The 13,234-nt window shown below is 42.6% G+C and overlaps 1 protein-coding gene across 2 annotated transcripts in view; it reads left to right on the top strand.

Annotated features, from left to right (window-relative positions):
• Nucleotides 1–13,234, top strand: part of HIVEP2 (HIVEP zinc finger 2) — a 152,700-nt gene that overhangs the window by 35,294 nt on the left and 104,172 nt on the right. For both annotated transcript variants that reach the window (XM_068150833.1, XM_068150816.1), the window contains exon 2: nt 3,616–3,721. The gene's annotated coding sequence lies outside the window, so the exon portion shown is untranslated. The remainder of the gene's footprint in view (nt 1–3,615; nt 3,722–13,234) is intronic.

Genomic DNA, 13,234 nt, shown 5'->3' with positions numbered 1-13,234 from the left:
GATTCAGTGACGAAATCTGAGCAAAAGAGAATCAAATGGAGCATTACAAACTCTCTTCCTACAGGACACTGAAGCCAATGGTAGCTGGTGGTGGCTACTGATTCACTAGAGATGAAAGGCTGCGTTTCACTTGGTTTCATGGTTTGCAATGTATTTCTGTTCGTGGTGTAGCTACTTCGTGGTCATTCTTTTTGATTCATGTGGTGATTTAGGACTTCTGTTTTATTCATTTTCCAACAGTACCATTAACAGGCAGCAAGGAAAAAATTAAGAGAAAATGTTTAAATTAATTACCTAAAAAGTTCTGGTAGCTTTTTAAAAGGAAAATGAAGTGATGCAAGTTAGGTTATTAGGTGCAGTCGTTAGGGACAGATGGATTAAATTACTTCAAATGAATCTGTAAGCAGAAAAAGAATGAGTTGCATGTCTTACTGTATTTTCGTGTTGAAGACAGCTGGTCATGTTTAGCAGCATCCTTTTGTGAGGAGGAAACTCTAAATGATTTCTCTGGGAAAGAAGATTCTTTTTAGGCTTTCAATGAGTTGAGAAAGAATTGCTTTTGTAGGTAAAACAGATAGTTGGAAGCAAAATTTAAGCAGCTCAATAGAATGGATCTATTTAACACTCAGAAAAATGTCTGGTTTACAGAAACACCTTTATAACATCAAGTCTGGATGTGAAGCATTGGGGATGAATGCTCCTTAAAAATTCTAAGTGTACTTTGCAAGGCAAAGCCATCCACTAAATCTAGATATGTTTTCTTATTCTGTTGTACCTCTGTGTATCTGAGAATACAGATACCTGGCCATCTTTAGGCATTTCTGAAAACAAGGGACTGGTGAGCCCTCTGTGTGTGTTTGCTGGCAGCACTTCCCAGGCAGGTGAGCGTTTTTCCTATGTTCATGCTCTGAAGCCCCTGTTTGTTAGGTCCAAAGTACTAGCAGTTCTGCAGTGTTTCAGCTGTACTGCAAGTGCCTGCAGCCAGCCAGTTTGGCTCACGCTGGGTCCCCAGCACATTTGGTGGTGCAGCCCTGCCAGCATGTGTGAGCTTGGTTCTCCCTGTGTCAGCCAACACGTGCATTTACTAACCAGTAGCCCCAAGCTGGATTCACATACGTCAGACCTCCACGAATTTCCCAGTGAACCACCTGTTGCTTGAGCAGTCAGAGGTATCTGTGAGTGAAAGGGAAGGAGCCACTGCTGGGGTTATAGAGTAGGGGCAGCTGAATGAATGAGATGGTGCCTCAGCAGCGTGCTGCTGTTGGGCAGCATGGAAACTCCCCTAGCCCCAGTACAGAGCTAGAGGAGCTGTCTGCCTGCTGGGAGAGATGGGGCTCTCCCTGAAAAAGGGGAGTGCAGCTGAAATCCTAGTGACGGGGCACAGCAGAGCACCGTGCCTTCTGCCAGCTGGGGCTGCTGCTGGGCACTGTTAAAAGTTACCTCTCCGCCATCTCGCTCACTACCGCTGGCTCCTGTGTTGCGGCTCAGCAACTCATCTTAGTGTCTGGCATTTAAGGATGTGTATACTTAAATGTATGTCTGTTACTCTGTGCTGATTCTGGGTTTTGTTTTCTGGTTTTAGACCACAAAGTATGTTCTTCCTAACTTAAACTTTACAAAGATTTACACTTTTTATTGAAGACCAAATATGGAGCACAGAAGACACTGACTTGCTTAGGTGGCAGCAAATGAAGATGTATGTCATGCTAGTGAACTTCCTAACACTGTGGCTGGCCAGTGAAGCATAATGAAGGCAAGAGCCAAGCCACTTTGGTGTTCTGAAGAGTCAAAGAAGCATTAGAGTAATTTAAAAAATGTAACCTGTGGCTGAAATGTAAAACCATAAGATTTCTAAAATTCTATGTTGTCTACCAGACTTCCTCTTACTCTAGGATGAGATGCAGCTTGTAGAGCAGAAGGATCAGCTTCTGTTTGGGGAGGTGTGATTTAAGAAGATATGGCCGCAGCTTTATCTCTGATGTGACTTCTTATTGCTGTGGGTGTGTCTGTATATGTCTGGGTGCATTTCTGAGTATCCTATGTCATATTATTCACATTTTCAAAATAGAGGGAACCAAATGAATTTGCCTTTTGTATCAATAACTGTGATTTATAGCTTCATCCACACCCTTGTGCATTGCAGGATGAGTCAGTATAATTAACAAGCAAGAGGTTCTTAATTCCTGTTCCAAACAATTAGTTACAGGGATACACAGTCCAAGAGAGTTTTCTTTATTTAATACTTTTGACTTTCAAATTGCCCACACCTATCAGATCCTGGGCTGCATCAAGAGAAGTGTAGCCAGCAGGTCAAGGGAGGTGATTCTCCCCCTCTACTCAGCTCTGGTGAGACCCCACCTGCAGTACTGCATCCAGTTCTGGAGCCCCTATTACAAGAGGGATGTGGAGGTGCTGGAGCATGTCCAGAGAAGAGCCACGAGGATGATCAGAGGGCTGGAGCACCTCTCCTATGAGGACAGACTGAAGGAGTTGGGGCTGTTCAGTCTGGAGAAGAGAAGGCTCTGAGGTGACTTAATTGTGGCCTTTCAGTATCTGAAGGGGGCCTACAGGAAGGCTGGGGAAGGACTTCTCAGGATCTCAGGTAGTGATAGGACTAGGGGGGAATGGAATGAAGCTGGAGGTGGGGAGATTCAGGCTGGATGTGAGGAGGAAGTTCCTCACCATGAGAGTGGTGAAGCCCTGGAATGGGTTGTCCAGGGAGGTGGTTGAGGCCCCATCCTTGGAGATGTTTAAGCCCTGGCTGGATGATGCTCTGGCCAGCCTGATCTAGTGTGGGGTGTCCCTGCCCATGGCAGGTGGTTTGGAACTAGATGATCCTTGTGGTCCCTTCCAACCCTGACTGGTACTATGATACTATGTTTTTTTTTCAATCAGTTGTGATTTTGCCATTTGTTTCAATAATAAAAAACCTTTTTTGGTTCTTAAATTGGAAAATTTGTTTGTTTGCTGCCGCATATTTTGTCACTGGAGACAGTGCTGCCAGTACAAGCCCTTTTTCCACATTTGCATTGGTTACCTATGGTATATAAAAAAATATTTAAAACCAGGCTCACCCATCAAGTGATTTGAAATGATTCAGTGATTATAAACAAGGTGACTGTAGTCATCCACAGGAAAAAAATGTTGTCTCAGGACCCCTTGATCTCAAGAGAACAGTTAATGAGGGAGCTCTGATGTTGTGTATTCCTCTAAACCCGTGATTTTGAATACCAAACAATAAATGGTAAGAATGGAAAGGTAGAGGTAAACTGGCAGTGCACTGGTGAAAGAAGTTACGTGCTTGTGAAGGATTTGAAAAAATGGGGAAAATGAAATTCTGTCTGTTAGAGAGGTACAGCTTCTGTGTTAGCGTTGAAAATAAGTTTTCATTGCTTTAATAGCATGCCTGAAATCTGCTCTGCATCAGTGGGCCAAAACAGGTTTGGCTACAGGAGGACACTTCTGCTTGCCATTGTGAACAGCAAAATGTTTTCTGAGAAGAACATAGACCCTGTTCATGTAAAGGAGGAATATGTGAAAACAAATGTATTAGCAAAGCTCGATGTAAACCTCTGAATGTGATGATTTTACTATCTGAATTTGTTGTTTTTTCAGGTGGGAACCTCTTCTGATATGTGATCTACAGCAAGCTACTTTGAATCGTATGATGACAATGTTATCACTGCCACATCTCTGGGAACCAGTTATTCATAAGTACACGGTATGTGAATGTCTGCATCTTACATTAACCACTGCTTGTTGGGACAACACAGAAACAATAACATGAAGGTGCTAAAAGTCATTGAAGTAAATGTTAAGCCACATGTACTATCAGTTACACTGAGCCGTTCCAGCAGATGTTTATCTGCTGGGCCTGGTCTGCATGCAGAATAGTGAACGGTTTCAACTTGAAAATGTATTTATTTACAGATATCAGTAGAAACATTCTACTAGTGTTTCCTTTGGATGAAGTTATACTGCTACAGTGCAGATAGGCAGATACACAGACTATTCTCTTCCTCAAGCAGGAGGGAATGGGAGCAATAGTGTGAAATGTTCTATACTTCAACTGTGTTGCTGCACTTAAAGGAGTGCTGGTTTTGCATTTAGGAAAGGTCTTTAATTGCTTTGCTCCTTCATTCCATTTTCAATTTCTGGTCAATCTAAATTAGATTAATTTCACACACCAGTGAATCCCTAAAGAAGTGCAAATTAACTCCATTTTACCAAACTCAGCCAGATGATGGCAGTTATTCCCTTGATGTTTAGCTTTAAATCACCCACTATCTTTGACCAAGATTTCAGTAGGAATTAAATCCATATATTAGACCTTTTTTTACTCACCCTGTATAAAGAATTGGAGATTGAGACCAATTGGAGATTGAGACCCACATCTAGTGGAGGGAGGCTATTTAATTTATGACCTATGAGGCAAAAAATGTAAGGTCACTGATAACTAGCATGTTTTTCTTTTCTACTGTTCTCACTTGAAATTGTTAACACACACTCAGGCCCTGTAAAACCATGAGCAAACTGGTTTTATGAGGGTGGTTACATCATTGTTTTATGTTCTGAAGCAGTTTGTAGCACACCACATAAATGTTAGCATGGAGCATCTTCATCTGATTTATGGCTCTGATGAAACTCCCACTGAAGCTGGTGGAAGAATGTTTCTTCATGCTGATGGGAGCTGAATTTTACCGAGGTTTTTGAGTAATGTTTCCTGCATGGAATGTTTTTCACCGATTAGCTCTTTTTAGAGATTAAGTATTAAAGAAACAAGCATAAAACAGAATTACAAGGAAATGGATTGCCAAAATAAGCTAAAGGAGGACTCAATTATTAAAAATGCTTGTCTAGCTTCAGAAGTTATAGTGATGAGGAAAGATGAACGCTGCAAAAGTATATATCTGGGTTTAATGTGCTGCATTTTTATATATGATTTTGAAGACAGTGTTTGTCATAAATGTGAATGATTTGCTGCTGCATCAGTGATGTGAGAGAGGGAAAGCAAAATAAAAATCTTACAGGGAGCAGGGAAAGAAAGGTCAGGCTTCATCAGTCAGTGTAGTGTGGTTTGGGAAAGCAGTTCACAACTCGGGTGACTTGAGTGCTGAATGGTTGAAGACGTTTCCAAATCTGGCTGGACTCTAGGTCACTTTGAAAAGAAGCTACTTGAGGCGACATGTCCCTTTGAAGTGAGAGAGCACTGATTCTGCTCGTGCTGTCAGGGTTTCTAGCCTGCCTGTGTAGCCACCCTTTGCTGCCCAAGTACCATTAAGATGACCCTTTGCAGACTTTTTCCGTGGTTTTGTTCACATACCTCTTCTGTCATTCATCCAGAAGCACCTTTTCAGGGGGAATATAGGAATAATAATCTCTCTTCCTCTTGTTTCTTCACAGTTGATTAACTTTTAAATGTTTGGAGTGGTTTGTTGATACATGTTTTTGTGAATAAGTTATTTTGGGGTGTGTGTGAGAACACTGGTAATGGAAAGCTGGTTGGAAGAAGATGAGTTTTATGCTCTGCAGGGTCAGTGGTCTGGATACAGCCCAGCAGGCCAGCTGGTCTGCTCTTACCATTATGGGTATGTCATCATGAAAAGCATGAATGTGTCTTGGTTGACATTTTCACTTTTTTGGTGGAATGCAGCTTTTTGCCAGTGTAGGGGACCTCACAGAGAGCTGAGGGCAGATGGTGGAAAGAGGTGGTTGTAAGAATGGTGACCACTTGCTGATCTCTTGTGTTCCCTGGGCACAAAGAGCAGGCAGTTGTCTTGCTGCTGTGCTTTAATGAGCTGTAGAGCAAGGGATTCTGTGTCTCACACGTTGTGAAGCTTTTTCTGATATGCAGTAATAGCCTTCATGGATTTGTCATCTACCTACATCAAACTGAAATTTCCTTTGACCAGTGAATGCAGGAGTCAGAAGGAAGTGAAGGGTTTCGCATTCATTTTTCTCTTTGGGTGTTATTTTGGTTTTCCTCTTTTGCCAGTTCTCATATAGCACTGCAAACATTTCAGGAAACTAATCTGCAGAGGAGCACAGCTCATAAAAGATTGTCCTGCAGGAGGATGAGGCTCTGCTTATTACAGAAAAGCTTCTGAGGCAGTCACAGCTGAAAAGATTACACACTTCCACAGGAAATTAAATCTGATGTAATATAGTGAAAGAATGGCAAAATGGAAAGGGCATATATAATGTATTTGTGATTATTAAGTGGTACAAAAATGAAAACTTGAGATCCAATAAAGTGCATGTAATTTAGATATAGATAGACAATTTCTAATAGTTTTAAAAAAATGTGGCCCTCCACTTCCCTTTGCCCTCTCTTGCTGGTACTGTCTCAGTGTGTAAAATCATGAATGTCCTGTAAAATCTTGACAACTTTTTGTGCATGTTGGATTATAAAATCAATGTTAGAGCCGTCCTATGGACCTCAGGTTGCATTCTTCAGCAAAAGGTGTACATGTTGCACTGGACAGAGGCAGAATCTTCCTTCTTTGACTTCATGTGGACTTGCAGTACTGACAGAGGGGGAAACTTTCCTTCCCTGTCTGACCATGTGCCTTGCTGAGGCACACTGTGGTGCTCAGTGGTGGGTGGAAGTCCCAGCACTATTCCAGCTACTGACTGGACGCTGGTGTCACAGGTGCAGTCAGGGTTCAGACCCACTGGGGACCATTCAGGTGATGTGCTGAAGAGATCTGTTGGTACCAAGGTCCTTGCTGCTCAGCCAAGTCACAGGCCTTCCTCTCCTCAAGATCAGCATAGGCTCTGTAGTGAACTGGGGAGCTTCATGGCAAAATGTAGGTTTTCTCTCAGAGGGGACAGTAATAACTTGCAACAGTTTAATAATTTTTCCTGCAGCATCTGGTTACCTGCAGTTGGAAAGAATAAGCAGAACTCTTGCAGATTTAACTTTATTAACCATCATAAATCCTTTCCCTTTTGACTCTAATCAGTCCCTGGAGTCTTTTTAATGCTCTTGATATTGCACTGGCCTTTCAGCACAGCACAATATACATATTCCTGTAAGCAGAAAGCTAGGATAATGGACGTAGCGATGGAGATGTGCAACTGTCAGATGCCTGCTGCCAGTGAAAGGAGGAGAAGGGGCTTTTTTTGCTAATATGGCTCTTCCCATGGCAGAGGGCTGTAGAGGGGAACCTGAAAGCTCAGGTTCTTACAGGGTCAAGTGTATATCCACTAGCAACTGAGGTGGGGAACCAGCCACTTTTCTCTGTCCCAGGCAGAGAGACGGTGGTGCTTTTGTGTTTTCTACTGGGAAATGAGCATTACACTGGGGACTAAACCCTTCCTCAGAACACCCTTCTAGGAGTAGGTCCCAGCCCATGTCCTTAAGGCAGCAAACTGCCAGAGCTGCTGAGCTGACCCAGTTGTCCAGAGCTGCTGGCCAGGAGGAGGTTGCTTGTGCCACAGAGACTGGGCAAACCTAAATGGATGGAGGTGTTAGATGAATGGATCTTTTATGTGCTGGGAATGATGCTAAAAGGAAGGAGTGTTACCAGGTGGTCAAGGAGCAGGCACCTAAGCAACAAGCACCTTCTTGATAAAATAACTACTCGAGTTTTGCCTTTCTGTCCAGCCCGCACACAAAATCCCCCGGAAAGCAAGAGGGGAATTCCCCAACTGGTAGTCTGTCTGTCCTTCTACTCTCCAGGAATTCATGGGATGGAGAAGGCATCCCAAGAATCTACCCCCATATGGAGAGAAGCTAAATTCCCTCTTGTTTTTCTGGATAGACAAATCAGCAAGTCTCTTCAGCAAATGCTTTAATTTTGAGCTCAATACTATGCAAATATTTAACTTTGGACAAAAAGGCCTCAAGCTGGCTGCAGACCACAGACAGGCTTCCAGCTGTTTTTGCAGGTACAGATCCAATGTTTATGTACACGAATGGTTATTTGTTCACTTGTTTATTTATTATGGCAATCGTTTTACAGTGAACTTGTACATTTATGTACCTTGTTTTTACTTTAAACATAAAAAAATCTATATATTTGCCATGTGTGTACACCCATTTTTAGAACCTTTGGCAAAAAAAGCACAGAGCTGCTGAAGGTAATCACTGAGTCTTTAGATAACACAGAGTTATGTTGACTTACTTTTTTCTCTAACTGAAGTGCCCAAAGCTGTGCTTACTGTTGAAAGCCCACTTGCCTAGGCTGTGAAAAAAATGCTTGTAAAGATCTAGAGCCTGCTGCAGGAGCTTTATACTGTAATTTGGTTATCTGGACAAATGAGTATGAAAGAATATTCAGAAGGAGCATCAAGAACATTATCAATAAATGTTAGCTAAGTTTAAAAAATCTGCTTACATGTTGCCTTGATAGAGATAATAGTTTACTATATCCACTATATTTCATATTATGTATGTTTTCTCCAGCCCTCATCTCAGCTGCTGCATGCCTGCAGTCTCTTATAGAAAGGGGAAAGTCCATAGTCTTGCGGAGCTTCTATGGTGTGCTCAGTGTGAGCTGTTGACTTCATGAAGATGAGAACAGCTATGGCAAATGTGTTTCATTTGCATGTGGCAAGATAAAAAGCAAACTCTGTGTGAAGATGAGCAGACAGGAAAGACACTGAATGCCTTAAATACTAAGGGAGTTAATGCTATGCAGTGATTTTGTTTCTGTTATAGGAAGTGTAAGAACAGTATGCTTCCTGGCATACAGCACTGTCTAAACTGCAAAGGTTTCAGTTCCATGGCAACACAAAGAGCCCGAATGTGCTGAAGGTGTATGTATTAATGCATTCAGAGTGAGGGGTTGGGAGTGAGCAGGGGAAAAACAAAGCTTGCTGAATGTTTCCCATTTATTTAGATATAAAATAAAGCCTTTGTTCTTTGAAAATCAGAACTGACATGAATACACCTGCCCCCTCTCCCCAGTTCTCTCCCATTCTTTTTCACATGTGTTTTTCTCAGCCAAAAAGCAAATAAAGAAGCTATTTTGTTGGGTGGGGGATTTTTTTGTTTGATTGGCTGGTTGGTTTTGGGGTTTTTTTTGTAAGATTGGAAGTGCCGCAGCATTTGACTCTTGTAATAATATGCTATTAATTCCTGAGGCTGTTGTATATCTTTGTGATCTGCCTCTTTCTTGCATTTCTCCACAAGCACCTCCAGTTTCCTCCACCTCCCCTGGCTGAAGGGCAGGAAATAAGAGTGAGCTCTGTTTCCTGACATCCAAAGAAATAAAGAAGTACAATGAAGCAGTGTGTTTTGTTTTGCCAGCCAAAGCAGACTTGCAGCCCTGTACTAGGAAGGCACCTGCTCCGAGACAGGGTCAGGAGTCACCCTCTATAGCAACTGGGCAATTGGCCAGGGGATAACCAAGAGCTCGTTATTAGGTGAATTTTATTCAGTTGGTGGCATGAGTGTAGGGTGGGGGATTGTGAAGAACTACCTAAGGCTGGTCCTACCAGCTGTGCTAATGGGTCGATGGATTGCAGATTTCTAAGGTTTCAAGTCAGACTGGGTGATGGGGGAATCCAGATGTTGGTATTTCCGAGGCTAACAGCAGCGCTAATCTGGTATGGTAAAGCTGACAGAAACTGGCAAGTTAAACTGGATTTGCAGCTGCTTTGCATTGCTAAAACAGGCAAAGCAGCCAGAATGTATCAGAGGACCAGGCCTGTGCATTTCAGTGAGGTGTCTCTGTTTAACTAAAGAAGAGACTATAGCTCTGCAGTTAGTCAACCACTCTCCTTTTGCTGCACCAGGAGGAATAAAATTTGTCTCTTATCTGTATCCTTTTCTATTCCTTTTCTATTTTTTTATATATATATATATTTTTTTTTTTTTAATTTGCTTGGAATTTTTATGTGTTATTGGGTTTGGGTTTTGTTGTTTTTTTGCTTGTTTGGGTTTTTGTTTGTTTGTTTGTTTTTTGACCAGCAATGGGAATTTTTTTTTCCCTTAATAACAAGGCTTGCTTCCAATGAAGTGGGAGCCTGTCTTTGAGATTCTACCTGGGGGAAATTTGTGCCTGTTCAGGAGACCAGCATGACATGGTTGATGTTTTCTAAGGGAATAAATAGAATAGAAATGATTAAGTGACCCTGTCGTGGCATTCTGCAAAGGAGTGGATTTCATCCTCGAGGCAACAGAACTGCAAAGTAAGAAAGTGTCATTTTTGAACAGCCACTTTCTGAGAGAGAGCAGTGCTGGTAAGCCTGAGCTACTTGCTAGTGCTGCATTTGACACTCTACCAAATTTGCTGCTGTGAATTCTAGCATCTACACAGACCCCAAAAAACAAAAATGCAAATGTGGCTCATTTAAAACTAGCATATGCTTCCCAAATTATGTGGCACGTTGATTTTCCTGACCTTTGGCAAATGGACTGTGCATACAACCCTGAATGAAGAGGAGGTATCACTGCAGCCAACACTATAGTAAGGGAGATGAAGGATTCCTGTGTAGGTGTCCTGACCTGACAGAACCATCTAAACAGGGTAGCTCTGTTTGCAGTCACTTTCCCAGTCAAGCACCTCATACAGTTTGGCAGGAAGAATGAAAAGAAAGTACCAAGAAGAACAACAAAGAAGAGGAGGAGGAGTGAAATCAAGGACAGGAAGAGTGAGGAAACAGTGCAAAGGCAGAAGGGCAAGCAGCGAAACAACAGGGGGCTGGGAAGAACACAACACAGGAAAGAGATGATGCTTTGGTGCCTGTGATGGAAAAGTTTTTCAGATCTAGAGTGCTGAGGGAAGAGAATTCAGATTGACATGAATTAAAAAATACAGAAAACATACAGATTATACTTTCATACAGCAGTCCAGCCAATTCGAAGTAGCAGCTGCTAAGTTTCTTGCATCAAAAGCTTGTGATAGTCTATGTGGAAGTTTTGGGGGTTGGCAGTGGGGCCACAGTGGGAGGCTGCTGCAGGCACCAGACTGGGTGGTTGGAGGTAAATCTCTTCTTTGCTCTTTGGCTGGAAGCCCAAAGCCACTATGAATATACTTGAGAAAAATTACCAATACTGCATTTGAAGATGGGCAGTCAGAAAAAATGTGTCTGGTTCTCTCTAAAGGTATCTGAAGGGCTGTTGTCATGCAGGCAGGGATAAGGGCTCCCTCTGGATCCCTCTTCTTCCACTTGTTCAAGCTATCTAAGCTACCAGAAATAAATAGCTGAATGGAAATGTTAGTTCTGGCTGTGAACAAAAGCTTTTGAATGAATTCTATATCAAATAATTAATGTCTTCTTTCCTCCTCCTCTCCACCTACCTTGTTCTCAAATATTAACATTTCATGTCATTTGAGTGAAGTTCAGTGTTGGACTCACCAGATCTGCTGAAAAATACACCCCTTCTATGTGGAAAGCCAGAAAAGATGAGGGAAGGGCTTGTGATTTTTTTCTTCCCAATCTCTGCTCTACTGGGAGAAGCAGCTAAGGATGTGTGAAGCTGTCTCCTTCCCACTCTCCTCAACTTGCTCCTAAAAAGGCTTCTCCCTCAATGTCGTTGCTGCTTCTCTCAAGGAGGCATGGCTTGGCCCACTTAGTGCCATCATTTGCCAGGGGATGTTTTCTCAGATTGCAGTGACTTTCATCCTGATAGGAGGCTGAAGAAGGTTATTGTGAAATAAGTCATGGGCACCACTAGCTGTGCCATTTGAAAATGGTTACATAATCATAAAAGAGAAGAAAAGGACCAGGAATTGTGAGATTTAAATCCTGCCTAAAGCCCCAAACCTTCAGATAATTTCTGCCATTTCTGCTTCCTGTTTTCTAAACACTTGGCCTATACTTCAGTTGTATTTTTAAACTTTCCTCCAGAACTGCAAAGGTGTGAAATACCCTTCCTCGGAAACAGGTTGTTTTGTGGGCAGTGCTGCCAGTGTGGGTTCTTCCAAGGCCCCTTCCCACCCAGGACTTCTCGACCACCCCCTTTATGTTGCTGCCATCAGGCAGGAGGTTGCAGGCTGCCCAGCTGGGCTGAGGCTGTGCACCCCTGCTTTGCTGCCATGGTGGCTATGCAACACCCAAAGGCTGAGTGAGCTTGGAGCATCGGTCTGGCTTTCCTCCTGAGAACCAACTACAAATTTTCTCAAGACTCCTGAGAATGTAGTTACTGAAATACAGTGAAATTTGTTGTCTGGGAAAGAAGATAGGCATGTCTGCAGAGGTGGAAGAAGGTAGTCATGTCTGAAATACTCTGCAGTATGTGATAGTATTTGTGACAAAGGTTAATGCTTTTATGGTAAAAGCATGGGGACTTGAACTTACCTTGAGACCTTAATAACTTTTCCTGCATAGAGAAAGCATGTGGTAAAGAGGCACAAAGAGGAGATGTTGGTGAAAAGAGAACTTTTGGCAGTAAGCATAGTCTCTCTGTCTTTGGTGGAGTGGGGACATTCCTGTATAGTGCTGTGGTTATGCAGAGATCTACTCATACTTGCTTACTTTGAGTGCTGAAAACCAGAAACATTTGTGGCTTTGGGATGCTGTAATACCAGGCTGGATCACCTGAAATCAAAGCCAGTTTGAGGTGGAAATACAATGACTGATGTTTGTGTAACCCCAAATCTCTCAACCTGTTCCTGAATTTACTTTTCAAATGTTAGAGAAAATTCACCCTTTCCACAGATGCCAGGCAAGTGAGGCAACCATTTCTGCACGACTCGTGGAAAACTTTCCCTTCCCTCAACATGGTGTCCAGTCCAGCAATAAGGAATTAGATTTTAATCCTCAATATTTGTTTCTGGCCCTGTGAGCCTAAGTCTTTTTAAGCAGTAAAATAATTATTTTTGATAGACACACTAGTTGTTTGTTAATTTATTTATGATCAGTTTTCCAAGAGGTGGCTTTGATGTGGGAGGAACTGAATTCTTTGGGTGCAAATGCTTGCTGCTGACTCTCTTCTTAGTCATTAAGTGATGTTTTTCACATTAAGGCACCTATTAAGGGAAAATGTCAATTGTCTTCTGATACCAGACATATGAAAACACACCTGCTGAGCCATAGCACGTGAGGGCAAGAATGGCCAAGACCAGCCTAGGCCTTTGCCAGCTTCCTGGAGAGAGGCTGAACAGCCCCCTGTCCCCTCTGGCTGCTCTGCTGCTGCAGCCACCTACATCAGTCCCCAGGACTTGAGACCTTATGGATGCTGGTTCCAGCTACCAACCTACATCCCTGCTGATACAGCTTCACACTGAAAGATGTCACTGTTCTTTTCCAAAAAGAACATGTCTTCTTTCCCTTCCTCCAA

Source organism: Melanerpes formicivorus, unplaced genomic scaffold, assembly GCF_026170545.1.
Source record: "Melanerpes formicivorus ecotype bairdi unplaced genomic scaffold, bMelFor1.0.p_v2 SCAF_2, whole genome shotgun sequence".
In the NCBI taxonomy this organism is placed as follows: Eukaryota; Metazoa; Chordata; class Aves; order Piciformes; family Picidae; genus Melanerpes; species Melanerpes formicivorus.
Note: the sequence above shows the minus strand (reverse complement) of the source record. Positions and strands in the feature narration are given on the sequence as shown.